Below are 18,576 nucleotides of genomic sequence, written 5' to 3'. Positions count from 1 at the left end.
TTGGAAGCTTCTTACTTGAAACTGTCAAGTATTACAACCCTTCATAACACACCTAGCCAAAGGAATGGTACGATGCCATTGAGTAGAAGACACATCCTGATTTTAGGCACAATTAATGCTCTGATAGATATAATAACTCAGCCCATAAAGCTACCCTGTGTAAAAAGGGAGCAGGGGCATGGGACAGACTTCAATTCTGATGAAATTAAAGAGTGGAAAACCAATTGAGTAGTGAGAGGATATGTGACCCAGTCATCACAGTCATCACTTTCTCATCCCAACACCTTTTGTTGTCCCCCGAGGCTCTTCCATCCTGGCAAAGTGACTGGTCAGGTGAAAGGTGTGCCTTTGTTTTCTAAAGTGAGAGTAGGGCAAGGGGAGATGGGGAGGGAGAATCTGGAGACCTCAGTCATGTTCCCAGATGGACCAATGTTGGGAAAGAAGACATGGAACTTGGGGATCTAAACTACCTGTGTGCTCTGATGGCAATTGCAAAGTAACCCCCGAGGCATGAAGACCACAGCACCAGAGTGACTTGATGTCTGGACATTTAGAGATCCGGTCCAGAATGGATGCACTGGTCCCCCGTGCCTACGGCTCCCTCATGGAAGCTGCAGTGTCTAAATACAGGTCTCAATCCCACCACGCTGGAATGGCTCCAGACTCTCCCTCCATCCCAAGGGCCAGCAACGGAAAAGGAAACAAGAGAGAAACCCCCCTTGGTGCTTTAGCAAAAACAAATATTAACGTTTACCCCACACACAAAGTCAAAACAGGTGTTTCCTTTTCTGTCACAGTTTCTGCTCCAAAGACCCTTCACACAAACAGCCAGGAGGCATGCCTAGGTACTTACGAAAATGCATGATGTTTTAAAAATGTTCTTCTATGCTTTAATCCCCTTTAAAACTAAAATTTCTAAGTCCCAGGGCTGCGGTGACAGGCTCTCAGCCATCTACCCTTACCAGTTCCTATGACGTTCTGATTGAACAAAGGAGCAGAGCTGAAGGTGCAAGGGTTTTATTTCATGGGAGGCCCATACATTCTATCCAAGCCTCAGTTAGGAATATGAACACAACTTTTTTCAAATTGATATTTTTTAACCAAATAAACAAATTATCTTCCTCATAACTTCTTGATTAGAAAACTGAGGGAAAAAACCCCAAGATTTCTGGTACTTTCCATTCTCACAATTTCAGACATGACTTCTATCTCATCAGCTTCCAACCCCTTTCTATGTTTGTACAATGTTATGTATATGTATACTTCCCCTGTTGTGGGGCGCACTGAAAGTGAGACCACATAATTCGAAACTGCAAGCCAGTTTGGAGTCTTTATTAGCCGGCCGGTGACTGCCTCAGAAACTTCCAAGAAGGAAGATTTGGAGAGCAGCCCCCAGAGGTTTTCAAGGTATGCTTATAAAGGCCAAAGTCATGTTGTGGTTTAGCAGTTGCTAGCAAGCAAGTGTGTCATAGAAGCAGAAAAATGCCGTTAGCTGTTGCCAAAACACATCCCGTTCTCTCAGTTTCCTAACATTGGTTATTGTTTAACTCTTGAGGACATTCCGCCCCAATGTTGTGGGGACTTTCCCTGCTTGGGCCTGATTGATTGCTTCTGGCCCTCCACATCCCCCTTATTTTTCTGATACATTCTATATTTATATAATGGAGCCAAGGACCTTTCCATATCTCAGAGTTGAAAAAATGGCACTGAAAAACATGAAATAAGACAAATGAAAGTGTCTTGCAGAACTTAGAGAATGAATACTGTATTTCGTTGGCACATCTAAGACAGTAGCAGGTACAAGTTTTCACAAGTCACAAAATTAGGTTTTCCAGAAGAAGTATAACTTAATTTTCTTTAAGTCCCCCATTTCCACTTGACAGCAGAAAATGATGTAGTTATCTCCAGATAAAGTCAATCAATTAGTGATCACTAATTTTAAGTTTAACTCGATCAAATATGCTGTGTCCTTTGACCCTTGCTCTGAAGTCCCCCGTTTACCAGGGTAGCAGGTAAGTTCCAGAGGGTACAGGATGTGAGAGTGGGCATCGAAAGGTGTGCTTCTGGGACGTAACCACCCTCAGTCCTCCGCTGGCACCACCAACATTTATCAGACATTTATTTCCTTCTTCTAGGGACATGGGGAATTCCTGATGTTCCTCTTCAATTTTCTGAGGCCTGTGAGAATCTACTTCTCCTATACCATGTGATCAGGGGAACACTGGCAAGTCTGCCACTTCTAAAGTTCTAGAGGATAAGTAGGTTTCATGTCATTACTCCCCTTGGAAATCCAAACTTAAACTTCTAGGACCCCTCCGGGGCCCAACCCAAAGCAGGACATAGGAAAGAAACTTACCCATTTCTAACTCTCTTGCTTCTTCCCCAACTCAACCTCCTTACCTCTGGGTCTTCATGTACTTTCTTTGGAATCTATTATTCATGGCCCCAGTTCTAATGGGAGTGGTACTGCCCCCTTGACAATTTTTTAATTGGTGGGATATCTCCCCTAAAACATTTTATTTTGAAATTTCCAAACTTACAGAACAGCTGTAAGAATAGAATAATAATCACCCAGAGATTCAAGAAAATTAACAGTAATACTATCTCATGAAATTTTTATCAAATGGCCTTGATTATCCTAATAGTATTCTTTGTAGCTGGCTTTTATTTCCATCCAGGTTCCAATTAAGAATCACACCTTGAGTTTAGTTGTCAAATTTCCTTAATCTCCTAAAACAGCTGGGGAGGCACCAAGAACAATAGACACTTCACAATGCATGGAACAGTCCAACCAAGAAAGGACTGTTCTGTATTCTATGTGACTTTTGAATATTCCTGTAGACATTTATATAGGTTAAAAAGATTGCTTATAATCATCTGTGCCTAGAGCCTAATTCCATTTTACATATGAACACGAAGTGTTTTTTGCACACTTTTAACATACACTGAATTTTCTGGAACAATATTGTAAATCAAGAAAAGTTTATATATTATTAGAAATTTTATCGAGTTGCTCATCAATCCAAAAAATTATGTTGCTAATGGCAATGCTATTCACGGTATGTATATCCACACAGGACACCCTGTCTGAGTCTGAGTCCAAGGCTGTCATATTCACAGCAGTTTTATGTCCAAGTTCATGCATCAAACTGCATTATTATATGTTCTAGTGTAGAGGTGTCCCGAGCGCTTAAATGTTGAAATTCATGTTTCATTTTAATTTGTCTTCATTGTATTTCTTTTTTATATTTAGTATAATTATTCAGTTTCATAACTGTACAGGTAGGTCATATTTATCTATCAGCCTTATTTTGGCCCCCTTTTCATATAAAGGGGGTTTTGGAAAATATCTGTTATATAAAGATATATAAATATGTCTATGCATGGATATATTAAAGATATAAAGACTTCAAACAAATTGTTAAAATTTTGTGTCAGGGAAATATGAACACAGTAATTAAGGATTAGCATTAATTATCTTTGGATGTACGAACAGTATTGGGGTTTTGTTTTCTAAAAGAGTCCTTTATTTTAAGACATTTCATACAGAAGTATATACAGATGAAATGCTAAGATTTGCCTGAAAATAACCAGGTGGTCAAGGGGGTCAGGTAGAGACGAAAAATGATGTTCCAGGTATCAAAAATTATTGAAGCCGAGTGCTGGGAATGGCAGGTTCATTCTACTGTTCGGTCAACTTGCGACAACTTTTGAAAATGTCTGTAATAGAAAGGCTGGATTAAAAGGACAAAGGAGACTGCTGGATCTGAAGAAGCTGAGAACCCCCAGTTCGTGGTATGAATTGGATTTCTAGCTTCCTTTCCGGCCTAGCCTTTTGAAATAAAATAATAAATAATAGTAAAAGTACTTTTCAAACCAAAAGCATTGGCTTTCAAGAGTGTCATCTGTGATGAGTTTTTAAAATCTACTTAGAAACTCGGCAATCCAGACTTGTCTTTTCTGTCTGTGTCCTTTTGTGTCCTTCCTTCAGTGAGTGAGGAAGACTGTGGGATGGAGGAAGGTCACTGGGGGAAGGGCGGGGCCCGGGTCTGGGAAACAACAAGGGGATGGGAGTGGCTAGAAACCTTGTTCAATGTCTCCTGCTTTCTCCTCCCAGTCAGGCCTCAGTCAAGCCCCCAGGAAGCCTGATTTCTCTTCCTCTCTCCATTTGTTTTTAATTGAGTCTCAAACTCGAGGGGGTGCCCAGGTGGGTGCTGGGGAGGCAGCAGAGAATAAAATGAATGCATTTCAGCTCAGGGAGCTCCAGTCTCGAGTGGAGGGCAGATCCTGAGTGAGGGTGAGGCTTCTGCAGAACGTCCCTGCCAGGAGCTTCCCCCTTGCTGAGCTGCCTGCCTGTCCTTCTCCAGGAGCTACCACTGGACGCAGTTTAATTCAACGAGCATTTACTGAACAGCTACACTGTACTAGGCACTACCTTTTCTGAAATATCCTTTCCAAGACCCAGCTCTCCTAACTTCTTTCCTTGGTCTTCTCTCCCTGATCCATCTCAGCTTGGTTATTCGGGTTTGAACATCTCCTAACCAGACAGAGCAGCACTTAGAGCTGCTTCTAGTCTGACTCAACTGCCTCCCAGACAATTTCTAGTTTGTTTCATTTACAGAGCACTTTCATTAAAATCGGATTTGCCCCCCAAAAGGGGGAAGGTGGCCAATGGTCAGAGCAGGGAGGAAGGGATCTTCATCTCAGCCCCTCTTTACCCCACTTCCTTGTCCAGGGACTCCAAACTCTCCAAGCCTGGAGGGCAAAGACACAGGCTTAATGATGTTAGGAGCTTCTTCTGTGGCTCCTCTCAGGGAAATCTGGGTTTTTAAAGAGACCTATAGTGTCCTGATCCCTCCAGCTTCTCCCAGCTTACTACCCCCTACAAGCCTCGCTTTCCTCCTTACCCAGGCTTTACCGCTCTCATCAAGTACCTTAACCATCTTTGCTTTCTGCCCTTCCATTGCACCTGACCAGCAAAACTCAGCCCTCAGTCCCACCATTTGCCTGAAACCTGACCACCACCTTCCCTAGTCAAGGGTCTCCCCTTGCTTGCTTCCACTCCTTTGCCCACTCTTTGGGTTAGCTCCTTCACCTGTTCTGTTCAGCTGTCTCCCCCACCTAATGGAGAAATAAAAGAGCTAACTGGTAGTGAAACAGTGCAACTTATAGCTCCTGCACCTACAAATCAACTCAGACATGAGGCACCCTCCCTCCTGCACAAGGCCAACCCCTTCCCACATCTGGACCCCAGGTCCTCTCCTCCAGGACCCTTCCCTAGATGTATCTTCCATGCTGCCAGCTCCATGAAAGGTTCTACTCCATCTAGGCAGCCAACATCTCAAGCTCCTCTGCCTCCAGCTTACTCCTGTGGCTGTTCCCACCTCTTCCCTCTCTCTTTATTCATGTGCCCCATGTGTCTTCACAGCTTTGCTTCCCATCCATGCTTCAGCATGGTTTCTGCCCTATCACATCGCAGTAATTGTTCTCATAAAGCACAACTACAGCATCTAGCCAAATCCCACAGTTACTTTTTAGGGCTAACCAATGGCAAAGTGGAGCTTTCTGCTGTTTCAGAGTGTTTTCCTGAAATGCTTTCCTACAATTTCTTACCTGGACAACTCTTTCTCCCCCTTCAGCACTTCAAGTAACATTTCCTCCAAGAAGCTTTCCCTGCACACCCAAGGTCATCTGCACCCTTCTTCTCACCTCTACCCTGATAGTTATTATAACGTGTTGTCTGCCTCTGGAGAGCTGGACCACGTCCATCTGTGTTCCTCCAGGGCCCAGCTCAGGGTCTGGCACAAGGTCAGGTGTGTGCTGGGCTGAGCTGAAAGTCTGGAGGCAACGTGCCTAAAATACCCGGGTTTCCTCTGGACACTCTGTCTTGATAGGATCACAAGTTTCAGTCAAAGCTGGACACACATTGTGGAACTGGGCACGTGGGTGGTATCACTAGTCTTCAGGAAGTCCCTTAACCTCATCAGCTGACCTCAGAGATTCTGGGGAGACTGGGTCCCAATCTGCATTCGGGTGACATTCCAGACAGCCTGAGTCCCCCCACCCCTTCCATGTAACACCCACCAAAAAGGGAGGCTGAGATTAGCCTCACTTAGACCAGATCTGAGAGGGCTTTAAAAACCTCTAAATTGCCTGTACTTCTGCCACAGGGTTGCGATTGGGAGTGAAAACCAAACGTTGCATTTTCCTCCATCGGATATACCTGCGCCTGCATCCAGTTAAGGAGAGCAGACATGACCCATTAGGGACAGGGCCTTTTCTTGTTCCTCTCTGAACACACTCAGCCCCTGGCTCAGCACCTCTTTCATAGCAGGCACTGAATAATAAAATGAAATTTTAAACTAAAATAAGGAAGACTTACACCTCACTGAGTGCTTTCTTTTCCTAATAGCCTGAATTTTCAAGGAATAAAAATACATCTTCTGATGAATAATCAATGGAAGACGATTCACAACTCTTCCTGCATCAAAATTGTACTTTAAAATGCAAAATTAGTCAACTCTCTCCCTTGGGGAGCTGAGGGGCTTCCTAGAATGTGACTGTCTGCCTTTCTCAGTACATTTCCCTGCCAGCGATGCTCTTAGGAATCAAATGTGGTTTATTTCATTTTAAGTCACCTTTTTTTTTCAATTCAGGGAAATGAATGTTGGACCCAGATAAGAAACTATAGTCTGCTTTCAAGAAGGTTACAAGAAAACTGCATCTTGCATTACTAATCCTTTATCTTCATGTTAACAAAAAGATTACTGACACATTTTTTAATGAAAGCAAATAAAATAGCAAATGTATCTTAGGAAATGTGTAACTTTCATGCAACATACAAATCAGTTGTTAAATATTTTTTAAATGAAGGAAAGCACATAATAAATTTTTCCTTTGGAGGTAAAGGAACCAACTTTTGAGAGCAGAGAAAAAAAACGTCCTTTCACAGAATGTAGGTTGAATGAATTAAATGATTATGCCTCTAACTTCCTTAACAGATAATATGTTTTCCAAAAATGACTTCACTGGTCCAAGTCGTGTTGTCTTGGGGGCAGAAGTATTTCAGAAGCTCTCTTTGTGCTTCCTTCTTGCAAGGTCAGATTCCATTTCTCAGGGTTCCTGAGGAAGGCTCTGCAGGACTGCAGCTCTGAGTCCATCTGTGCATTTGCCCAAGAACCTTGAGAACAATGCCAAGGACAGAGAGGCCCTTTCACCCAATCAGCAGAGTAGACCAAGCCTGCCCCAGAGCAGGAAATCGGGTTAGGACCACCATGTGGTGTGTACTCAGTCTCGGCCATGCCGCTTGCAAGGTGGGTGGCTTGGGCGTATTTACCTGCCTCTCTGTATGTCACTGTTCTCATTTGCAAAATGAGGGTGACAATACACCTATCTCAGAATTGAGTTAATCTTTAAATTTTACTTAGAATAGTACCTACCCACACCCAGTAAGCATTATATAAGTATTTGATAAAGACATTAAATAAACAAACAATAAATAAATATTGAGAAACATAAAAGCAGGCAATAAATGAAGTCATTATTTTTGAACAAGGAAAAGAGATTGGTAGTTCCAGATGACAGGATGGATAGGGATTATATGTTCAGGGTTCTCCAAGGAAACAGAACCAACATAATATGTAAATATTTTGAGATTTATTGTAGGAATTGGCTCATGTGAGCATGGGGATTGCCAAGTCTGAATTCCATAAGATGGGCCGTAATTTGGAAACTCATAAAAGTTTTAATGAATTCCCCAGGAGAATTTGACTAATGCAAGTAGAGATAGAAATTCTCCCACTGACTGCTGAAATCATCTGTTCTCCCTTTAAGTCCTTCAACTGACTGGATGAGACTTCTCTCATTGCTAAAGGCAATCTCCTTTGTTGGGTATAGATATAATCAACCAATGATGCAATCAATTGAGTAATAATTTAATCCACAAAATATCTTCACAGAAACAATCAGGCCACTGCCTGCTTGACGAAACAATTGAATTTCATAACCTAGCCACATGAACTTGACTATCACAGGGATGAAGGAAATGGAATCAACCCTCCTAAAGAAAAGATGATATGTGCCACTGACAGAATTCAGATGGTTTGGAGGGCCATCTGGTTGAAGTTTTTCCTTTGGAAGTGATGAAAGACACTTAATTCTACTTTAAATATGTTCATTGTTTCACAATGGCAGGATAATTACCTAACAAGAAGAAGAAACACTCATTTATATCAGACATTGTTCTAAATGCTTGATAAATATCATCTCAATTGATCTTCACAACAGCTCTATGACGTAGGTCTTGTTCCCCCCATGCAGAGATGAGAAAACTGACACCCAGAGCATTTAAGTAACTTTCCCAAGACTAATAAGCAAGTGGAGAAATAGGATCTTATAAGATTCATTACTAAATATCTGCATGACAACTTAACACTTACATAAGCCTTCATATGCATTATCTCATTCAACAAATTTGAGGCAAAAGTACTTACTCCTATTTTACAGATGAAACCCAAAAGGACTATGAAAGATTTTTCAGCACGTTTCAGAAAAACATAGCCTATTCTACAACTCATGTCTCTGCAATACAAATAAGTTCATACAAGACTGGAAAATAGGGAAACAATGTTAATTTAACATAGAAGTCATGTTAGTTCACAGGCAATTTTCCCCAGCATTTTAATATTTCACACCAACTATAGCAAGCTGTAGAGACTACAGTACTGAGTACCCACCACACAACATCCCTACGTTGTTTGGACCACATACTGTGTCTTGAATTTACTTATCAAATAGCCCTCCCCAGTCTTTGTTTATTTCGCCCTATCTCTGTAACTCATCAGCCTCAACACCTCTGCTAGGTACCAAGACTCAAGATTGTGTTTTTAAAGTCATAGGCTCTGCCACAAGCTCCCCAAAGCAGCAATGTTTCTTTCTTCCACTGCCAGTGTGAGAGCTAAAGCTTTACCCAATATACTTTTTCAACCCTAGAGAAAATGTTTAAGAAATGAGCAACTAATCATCCTAACAGTTCAGATGATGTTATCATATTCATTATTTCTTTACAAAGACATTCCCAAGAAATCCACTGGGTGTTCACTATTTGAACTTACATACTGGGGAAAAGGTTAAGAGGCCCTTTAATTCTAATTAAATAATCAGTAAACTCCAAGTGAAAAACAACAGAAGAAGAAAATGTATTATGTGTCAGGAAGAAACTTAATGAAAGGAGTTCTCTAGAGGAAAAAAATAATAAGACAGGGCAAGGACTGCAGAAACTGAGAAGTTCTGTATGATAAAGCAACCACATGGTGTTTGCCTGGCCATCATCTTCCTTAGAGACACCCATTGCTTGGTCTATGTGGACCTCAGGTACTGCAGTCACAGAGCACACTCTCCTTCCCCGACCCCCACAGATAGGGTATAACACCCAGTCTGGTCAATCAGAATTCCCACCCAGGGTGTCCGAGTCGTTCAGTGGTAGAATGCTCACCTTTCATGAGGGAGACCCAGGTTCAATTCCCGGACCATGCACCAAAACAAACAAACAAACAAAAAGAATTCCCATCTACTCACCAACCTACAACAATGATTTGTTTAGGGATGGGCATGTGACTTAGATCAGATCAATTGGCTTTCCAATTTTTCAGGTAATGCAGGTAAGGAAGAATGTTTCTGATCTTTGGGGTCAGGAACAAGTGAGGTTAGGTTCTCCAGCAGCCATCTTCCTTGGCTGAGGGAGTGATGGGAACAGACTGTCTTAATGGGGGAAAATAAGAAGGAGACCAAAAGAGAAGAGAAACAAAGTTAAGAAATTGCACGGGTGAAAGCTCTGTTGACAGTTATTGGTCACCTGAATCCAGAGCTAAACCTGCTCCCAGTTAAATAGGCCAATAAACTCCTCTGCCTTTTTAAGTCGATCTGATTTGTTGTTTCTCCTTCCTCTTCCTCTATCTCCCCTGCCCTCCCTCCCCCATTATAGCTGAGAGATTGCTGACTAGTACAAGGATACTTCTGCTACTATGCAAAGATAAGCTTATCAGGACAAGAAAGACTCTACACACAGGAATTTTCTGGATTAAATGTCCTTTTGAAATAGCAATAAATCACCTTTTACAGATTTCCAATGTAATCCTACCTAATATCGTACTGCCATGAATTATTCTTCATTAATGGGGTCAAGACTAAATTTAGGGCTGCCTAAAATTACAGAAAATGAAAAAAGATTCTATAGGTTCCCAAAGTATCCTTCCAGGTTTCCATAATATCTCTACAACCTGTCATAGATTACCTTTACTTGGCCTCTCAATCCTGCTTTCCCACACAAATTAATTAAAGAAGAAAAGGAGTTAGTAGCACTAGCTGGAACCTGTGCTACAACAGACACTACTGAATGTTTGGCACATGTCATCTAATCTTCATGTCAAGCCTATCAGATAAGAATTAAACTCAGTTTACAAATGAAAAAACCAAGACACAGAAAGGCAACATAACTTGCCTAAGGTTACACAGCTAGTGGGTGGTAGAGCCAAAAATTAAAACCTATATACATATGAATCCACATCTCATGTTTCTGCCAGTTCAGAAAACTGGTGTGAATACACACCACTGCCATTTCTTGGTAGAGACAACAAGTGTGGTGCGAGGTATAAATGGTGAGCTTCCATTCAGTTCAACCATCATTTATCATGTTTGCCAGTTGCTATAGAGAAAGACACATGCATCAGGATAACTACCCTCATGAGGCTTGCAATGTTGTAGGGGATAATTACACAAACTAATGCACTTCGTGGATGAATGAGGTTGCAGTGGAAAGTCCTGTGGAATGCCAAAAAGAGAAGTTCAGATTTGGGTAGGGTAGAGGAATACTTTATGGAGGATATTAACCTGAGTGTAAGAATGAGCAGGATTTTGATAGGCTCAAAGGATGAGTTAGAAAGGCCTTATCCTTTGACTGAAACATTATATCAAGTTGGCTAATGTATCTTGCACTATTTGGACTATAGAGGGAACTGAAGGTAACGAGACAGGATGGGCTAGTTTTTTCTTTAATAACAAATGACTCCAAAATTTCAGTAACTTAAAACATCATGCATCTTACTGAATTACATGTTCATCATTGTTGACTGGGACTCTACTTCATGTTTCCTTCACCCTAGGACCCAGACTGATGATGACGCCACTATTAGGAACATTGCTGGTCACGATGCAGAAGGCAAGAGAGCTGTGAAGGGTCAATGCCATTAATTAAATACACCAGCTTTGAAGTGACTCATATCACTTCCACTCATGACTCATTATTCAGAACCAATCCTAGGTCCCATTTGTTCTAGTGTGCTAGCTGCCATAATGCGGTATACAATAAACAGAGTGGCTTTTTAAAAGGGAAATTTAATAAGTTGCAAGTTTACAGTTCTGAAGCCATGAAAATATCCAAATTAAAGCAAGGCTATAGAAATGTCCACTCTAAGGTATCCAGGGAAAGATCCTTGGTTTAAGAAGGCTGATGACATTCAGGGTTTCTCCCTTAACTGGGAAGACGCATGATGAACATGGCATCATCTGCTAGCTTTCTCCCCAGGCTTCTCGTTTCATGAAGCTCCCCCAGGGGTACATTCCTTCTACATCTCCAAAGGTCTCTGGCTGTGTGGGCTGTTGTGGTTCTCATGGCTCTAACTTTTGCCAAAATGTTTTCTCTTTTAAAGGATTCCAGTAAACTAATCAAGCCCCACCTGAAACGGATGGAGTCACATCTCCTTCTAATCAAAGGTTAATACCCACAATTGGGCATGTCAATTTCTGTGGAGATAGTTTCCAACCTATAGTACTGAATAGGAATTAAAAGAAATGGCTGCCTCCACAAGATGGGTCAGGATTAAAACACGGCTTTTCTAGGGTACATAATTCTTCCATCCAATCCCAAGGGGCCCAAGAAACACAATTCTAGCATGTTCTCAGAAAGCAAAGAGACAGAGACATTCAGTGAACAACAGTAATCACTACCACACTTGATATAGACACTCGTCCATGGCAGGGTTCATGTGAGACAAGGACATGAGGAGAGAATACTCATACAGAAAGAAAAATAAGGCCTGAACACTGATGGAAGCAAGAGCTAATGCAAAGCCAATTAGCAAAGGCTGCAAAAGGTGTTTTTTACATTGATTTGTGTGGTTGTCTTACCTCCTGGCGTGCAAGGAAATTTCTATCAAAACACCAGCTGGATACAAACTAAAGAAACAGATGGTTCAGGGACTAAATACCTGAACAAATATTTTAAAACATTAAAATGTGTAGTGTGCAACAAAAAGATTACAAGGCAAAGAAACAGCAAATGATGGCCCATCCAAAGGGGCAGGATAAAACCTCAAAAACCATCAACAAGGAAGTCCAGACTGTGGACATTCCAAAGATACTTTTTAAATTATCCTCAATATGTTCAGAGAAAGACAAAATGATATTAGGAAAACAATGAATGAACAAAATGAGATTCTTAATAAAGAGATGGTAATTTTTAAAAGAAGCCAAACAGAAATACTAGAGTTAAACATCACAATAATGGAAATGGAAAATCCCCTAGAGGATTTCAACGGCAGATTGGTGCTGGCAGAAGAAAGAATCAATGAACTTGAAGACAAAACAATTGAAATGAGTCAGACCAAGGAGCAAAAAGAAAAAATATATTAGAAAGAGCAAAAGTAGCATAAGAAACCTGAGGGACACCATCAAGTGTACCAAACATACACATCATGGGAGTCCCAGAAGGAGAAAAGGACAGAAAGGGATAGAAGGAATATTCAAATGAATAATGACAGAAAACTTCCCAAATGTAGCGAAAGATATGAATATGCCCATACAAGAAGCCCAACAAACACCAAATAGGCAGAGAAATATACCCAGACACATAGTGGTCAAAGGATAAGGAGATAATTCTGAAAGCTAAGAGAGAAAAGCAACATGCTACGTACAAAGAAGACCTAATTACATTAACTGTTTATTTCTCATCAGAACCCGTGGAGGCAAGAAGGAATTGGGATGAAACAAAGTGCTGAGAGAAAATAATTGCCAACTAAGAATTTTATATCCTTCAATACTTTGTTTCAAAAATGAGGGAGAGATTGAGACATTCCCTGATAAACAAAAGCTGAGGGATTTCATTACCACTAGAACAGCATGACAAGCAATGCTAAAGAGAGTTCAGTTCTTCAGACTAAAAGGATTCTAGACAGTGGATCAAAGCAGGATAAAGAGATAAGGACACCCAGCAAGGGTACCCATATGAGTAATTATAAAGCCAGTTGTATTGTTTTGTATTTTTTTATTATAGAACTCCACTTCTTACATCTTACACAGGTGCTCAAGTACAATAAGAAATAATAATAAATCGAGCCTTGGGCACACAATGTACAAAGATATCATTTGTAGCAAGTACTAAAAAAGGTGGGTAGCTGGAGGAGTATAGTAATAATGTATGTAAATACTATTGAAGTTAAGTTGGTATCAAATAAGAAATGATTGCTATATATTTAGAATATTAAATTTTAACTGCATGGTAACCACAAAGAAATATATGAAAAACATATTCAGAAAGGAATGAGAAGGGACTTGCAGCAGTTTCTTAGGCTCTTGAAAGCATTTATTAGCTTACAGTTTTGAGACTAAGAAAAATGTCTAAATCAAGTCACCGTCAAGGTGATGCTTCCTTCCTGAAGACTGACTGCCAGCAATCCTTGAATCCTCTGCCACCATGCAAGGCATGTGGCAGCATCTGCTGGTCTCCCCCTTCTTTCAGGGTTCTTTGCTTTCAGCTTCTTGCTTCATGGCATTTTTTTCTCTCTCTCTATATATATATACATATATTCATTCCATTTATAAAGGACTCCAATAGGAGGACTAAGACCCACCCTGAAGGAGGTGGGTGAAACCTTAGCTGAAGTAGCCTCATCAAAAGGTCCTATTGTAATGGGTCTACTACCACAGAAATGGATTAAATTTAAGAACATTCTTAAATTTTTTTTGTATAACATCAATCTACCACACTCTACCCTGTGGACCCCCAAAAGACATGTTCTTTCTATAAGCAAATGCATTCTTCCCATCACAATATCCCAAGAGCCTCAAATCATTTCAGTAATAATACTAAACACAAAGTCTCATCAAAATCAGTTATATATGTGGTCTGTCCTGGGGCACAAGTTCCATAAGTCTGTGCAACTGTGAAATTTAGAGAACAAGTTATCTGTTTCTAATATACAAAGGAGGGGCAGGTATAGGATAAATATTTCCATTCTAGAAGGGGGAAATTGAAAAAAAAAAACAGGGATTAGAGGTCCCAAACAATTCTGAAACCTTGCAAGACATACTCCATTAAATTTCAAGGTCTGAGGGTCATTTATAGAGTGATGTTTTGCCCTCCAGGACTGATGGAGGCCATGCTGTTCCTGAATACTGGGGTACTGTCTTCACTTCATACTTGGGTGAAGGTTCTACCTTCCTTAAGCATCAGAATGGTGACCATGCTCTAGTAGGCTCCATCCTTGTCAAACACTGAGATAGTGGTCAGACCGTTCACAATCTCCCAACCATCTGGAAAACATTCTTTCTGAACAGTGAGGCAGAAAGAATGTTTTTTTGTCCCTTTAGGTCCAGGCTGGCAGTGGTTCTATTCATACCACTTGATCTTGTAAAAAAAAAAAAGATCAATTGTGCATGTAGGTCACAGGGGTCCAAACCATCAGACAAAAGAACATTCCACAAAATCCTTTCTGGATAACTGAATTTCTAATTCTAACTTCCATTGATATGGTTGACTAGATCCATGTTCGGTTAGACTCTCATATAGAGCATTATTCTCTAGAGACTTGCTTTCTGGAAGCTCAGAATTTTACAAACCATCAATTCCTGGTTTCTTTGGGCCCAGGAGTTCAATTCTAATGTTATCCCTTTCCTCACATTTTACATTAAGCTGCAAGGAGAAACCAAGTTGCACTTCCCACATTTATTCTGGAAATCTCCTCAGCTAAATATCCAAGCCCTTCATTTTCAAATTCTGCCTTCTATACAACATCAGAACTCAATTTTGCCAAGTTCTCTGACACTTTGAAACTAGAGTCACCTTTCTTCCACTCTGCAATGACACTTTCATTGTTTCTGTCTAAGGCTTCATTGGAAGTATTGTTAGCATCCATCTTTCTACTAATAGTATCTTCTAAGCAATCTAGACTTCTTCTATCAAGCACCTAAAAATTCCTCCACCCTCTACCAATTACCTAATTCCAAAGCCAATTCCACATTGTGGTATTTGCAAGAACAGCACTATACTCTTCTGTTACCAAAATCTGTTTTAGTTTCCTAGGCTGCTAAAAGCAGATACCATGAAATGAACTAGCTATAAACAATGGGAATATATTAGCTTATAGTTGTGAGGCTGATAAAAAAAAAAACCCAATCAAAATGATGCTTTCTTCCCAAAGATTGGCTGCTGGTGATTCTTGACTCCTGTGCCACATGGCAAAGTGCATGGCAGGATCTGTTGAGATTTTCCTCTTCTTCTGGATTTTGTTGGTTTCAGCTTCTTGCTTCTGTGGCTTTCTCTCTGTGTCTGTATTCATTCTGCTTTTAAAGGGCTCCAGTAGAGGATTAAGGCCCATCCTGAATGATGTGGATCACAACTTAGCTGAAGTAGCCTTATCAACGGGTCCTGCTTTCAATCGGTCCAACCCACAAGAATGGATTAAATTTAAGAACATAATTTAAATCACCACAGGACTCAACATGGTACAATTTAAAAATCAAATAAATAGGTATTAATGGAAGAACTAAGGGCCCAAAAAGGTGTAAAAATTATGAAGATTGAAGACCAAAATAGCAGGAGGAAATCTTGCATTATCAGTACTGACTTTAACTATAAATGGATTAAACTCTCCAGTCAGGAGGCTAAGATTGGCAGAAGGATTAAAAGCATAACTGAATTATATGCTGTTTATAAATGACTCATCTTAAATTCATATTGAAAGTGAAATGATGGAAAAACTATACCATGCAAGGTATAACCAAAAGAGAATTGGGTGGCTATACGAATATCACATAAAATAGACTTCAAGTCAAACACTGTTATGAGCAACAAAGAAGGTCATTATATACTGATATAGGGGTTAATTCAACAAGAACACGTATCAGTTACAATATAATATAATAGCAAAGTCCAAAATATAAGAAGCAAATATTGACAGATCTGAAGGGACATATTGATGGTTCTACATTAATAGTGAGAGACTTTAATACACCACTATGTTTGTTTGAAAGTATTATATACCCCAGAAAAGCCATGTTTTAATCCTGATCCAATCTTGTGGAGGCAGACATTTCTTCTAATCCTGATTCAATACTGTAGGTTGGAAACTTTTGATTAAATTATCTCCATGGAGATGTGGCACACCCAATCTTGGGTGTAACCCTTGATTAGATGGGGAAGTGACTCCACCCACTTCAAGTGGGTCTTAAATAGTTTACTGGAGTCTTTTAAAAGGAGAAACATTTTGGAAAGAGCCAGAAATGACAGAAGCCTCAGAACCAATAGAAACTTCACAGCGAGGTGACAAAGATGCAGACACATAGAAAACAGAGATACAGACATTTAGAGATGGCTGGAATTCAACAGACATTGTCATGAGATGTTAAGCAAGCCAGAACCTGTAGAGAGCCATGGGAAGCTAAGAGTACATTTTTCATAGCCAGCCCTGAAGAAGTAAAGTGAGGAACCCTCACGGAAACAGAGGCTAAAAGCAACAGAGCCCAGGACTAAGGGACCAGCAGATGCCAGCCAGGTGACTACCCAGCTGACAGGGGTGTTCCTGACCCATCACCCTTTCTTAAGTGAAGGTAACTTCTTGTTGGCACCTTAATTTTGACACTTTCACTTCATTAAACTGTAAACTTGTAACTTCTTAAATTCCCCTTTTTAAAAGCCATTCTAATTCTGGTATATTACATTCCAGCAGCTAGCAAACTAACACTAATCACTCTCAATAATGGATAGAACAGAAAACATAAGATCAATAAGAAAATAGAAGACTTGAACGATACTCCAAACCAACCAGAACTAACAATCATATATAAAATATTTCACCTAACAGTAGCCAAATTCACATTCCTCCCGTTTCTAGTATACAACAATCATTCTCCAGGATAGGCCATATATTAGGTCGCAAAAATGTCTCAATAAATATTGAAATTGTACACTCTTCCCCAACCACAATGGAATAAAGCTAGAAATCAATTACACAGGGAGGGATGGAAAATTCAAAAATATGCAGAATCTTAAAAATGTAGTCTAAACATCAAGCCACAGCAATCAAAATAGCCTGGTGCTGGCACGAAGACAGACATATAAAGACCAATGGAATCGAGTTGAAAGTTCAGAAAACAACTCTCACATTTATGGCCAACTGCTTTTTGACAAAGGTGCCAAGTTCACTCAGTTAGGAAAAAATAGTCTCTTCAACAAACAGAACTGGGAAAAATGAATGTCCATATGCAAAGGAATGAAAGTGGACCACTACGCCACACCACATAAAAAAACATGTACTCAAAATGGATCAAAGACCTTAATATAAGATCTAGACCTATCAAGCTCCTAGAAGAAAATGCAGGGAAGCACCTTCAGGAGCTTGGTTTCTTAGACTTTACTCCTAAGGCACAAGCAACAAAACTAAAAATAGATAAATGGGACCACATCGAAATTAAAAGCTTTTCTGCCTCAAAGAAATTTATCATGAAAGTAAAATGACCACTTACACAATGGAACAAAATATTTGGAAACCACATATCTTCTGAGAGTTTAATGTCCTTACTATATAAAGAAACTCTACAACTCACCACCAAAAATGACAAACAGCACAATTTGTTTAAATGGGCAAAAGACTTAGTAGACATTTCTCAAAGAAGAAATACAAATGAACAAAAACCACATGAAAAGATGCTCAACATCATTAGCCATCAGAAAAATGCAACTCAAAACTGTAATGAGATTGATTGTGTACCACGTACGGCCTGAATGTGTGTGAAGATTTGTCAACAAAAATATTTAAAAAAAAAAACTATGAGAGGTGGGGCACAATGCTGACATACTGAGGTGTGGAATTTAGTTTGTCTTCCAGAGCAGCTAGTAAATAGTCTGTAACTGTATAAAACAACTGCTGGGGGACATCAGTGACCTCACACATAGTGTACAGCAGTCTGGAATAGGTGGAATTTCTGAGAACTCCCCCAAGCTGCAGAGGCTGGTACTCTGTCCCATGAGCTTGGCAGGCTGGTTCCCCAAGGGAAAAAGAAATAGATTTTACTAGTAGCAAGGGCTTAGCTCAACCAAACTCCAATTGTGGAATTAATGGACAAATTCTGAAAACAGGCTCTGAGCACAAATAAACCTGTAACGAGTACTAAAGGAAACAGGAATTTTCAGCCCACCAGAGAAGGGGCAGGGCTGACAGAAAAAGAAACATTAAAACAAGAGGCCTTTTAAATTCAACAGCACAAAATACTGGAAAGGGGCTAGACTCCAAGAAAAGAGGGCAC

The 18,576-nt window shown here is 40.2% G+C and overlaps 2 long non-coding RNA genes across 2 annotated transcripts in view; both read right to left on the bottom strand.

Moving 5' to 3' along the window:
- LOC143658080 (uncharacterized) overlaps positions 1-3,452 on the bottom strand; it is a 50,935-nt gene extending 47,483 nt beyond the window's left edge. Inside the window, exon 1 of the long non-coding RNA XR_013163114.1 lies at positions 2,699-3,452. This is a non-coding gene — a long non-coding RNA (uncharacterized LOC143658080). The remainder of the gene's footprint in view (positions 1-2,698) is intronic.
- Positions 1-9,748, bottom strand: part of LOC143658081 (uncharacterized) — a 144,804-nt gene extending 135,056 nt beyond the window's left edge. The window contains exon 1 of the long non-coding RNA XR_013163115.1: positions 9,577-9,748. This is a non-coding gene — a long non-coding RNA (uncharacterized LOC143658081). The remainder of the gene's footprint in view (positions 1-9,576) is intronic.
- Between the last annotated feature and the right edge of the window lie 8,828 nt (positions 9,749-18,576).

This window comes from Tamandua tetradactyla, chromosome 15 (assembly GCF_023851605.1).
Source record: "Tamandua tetradactyla isolate mTamTet1 chromosome 15, mTamTet1.pri, whole genome shotgun sequence".
Classification (NCBI taxonomy): domain Eukaryota; kingdom Metazoa; phylum Chordata; class Mammalia; order Pilosa; family Myrmecophagidae; genus Tamandua; species Tamandua tetradactyla.
Note: the sequence above shows the minus strand (reverse complement) of the source record. Positions and strands in the feature narration are given on the sequence as shown.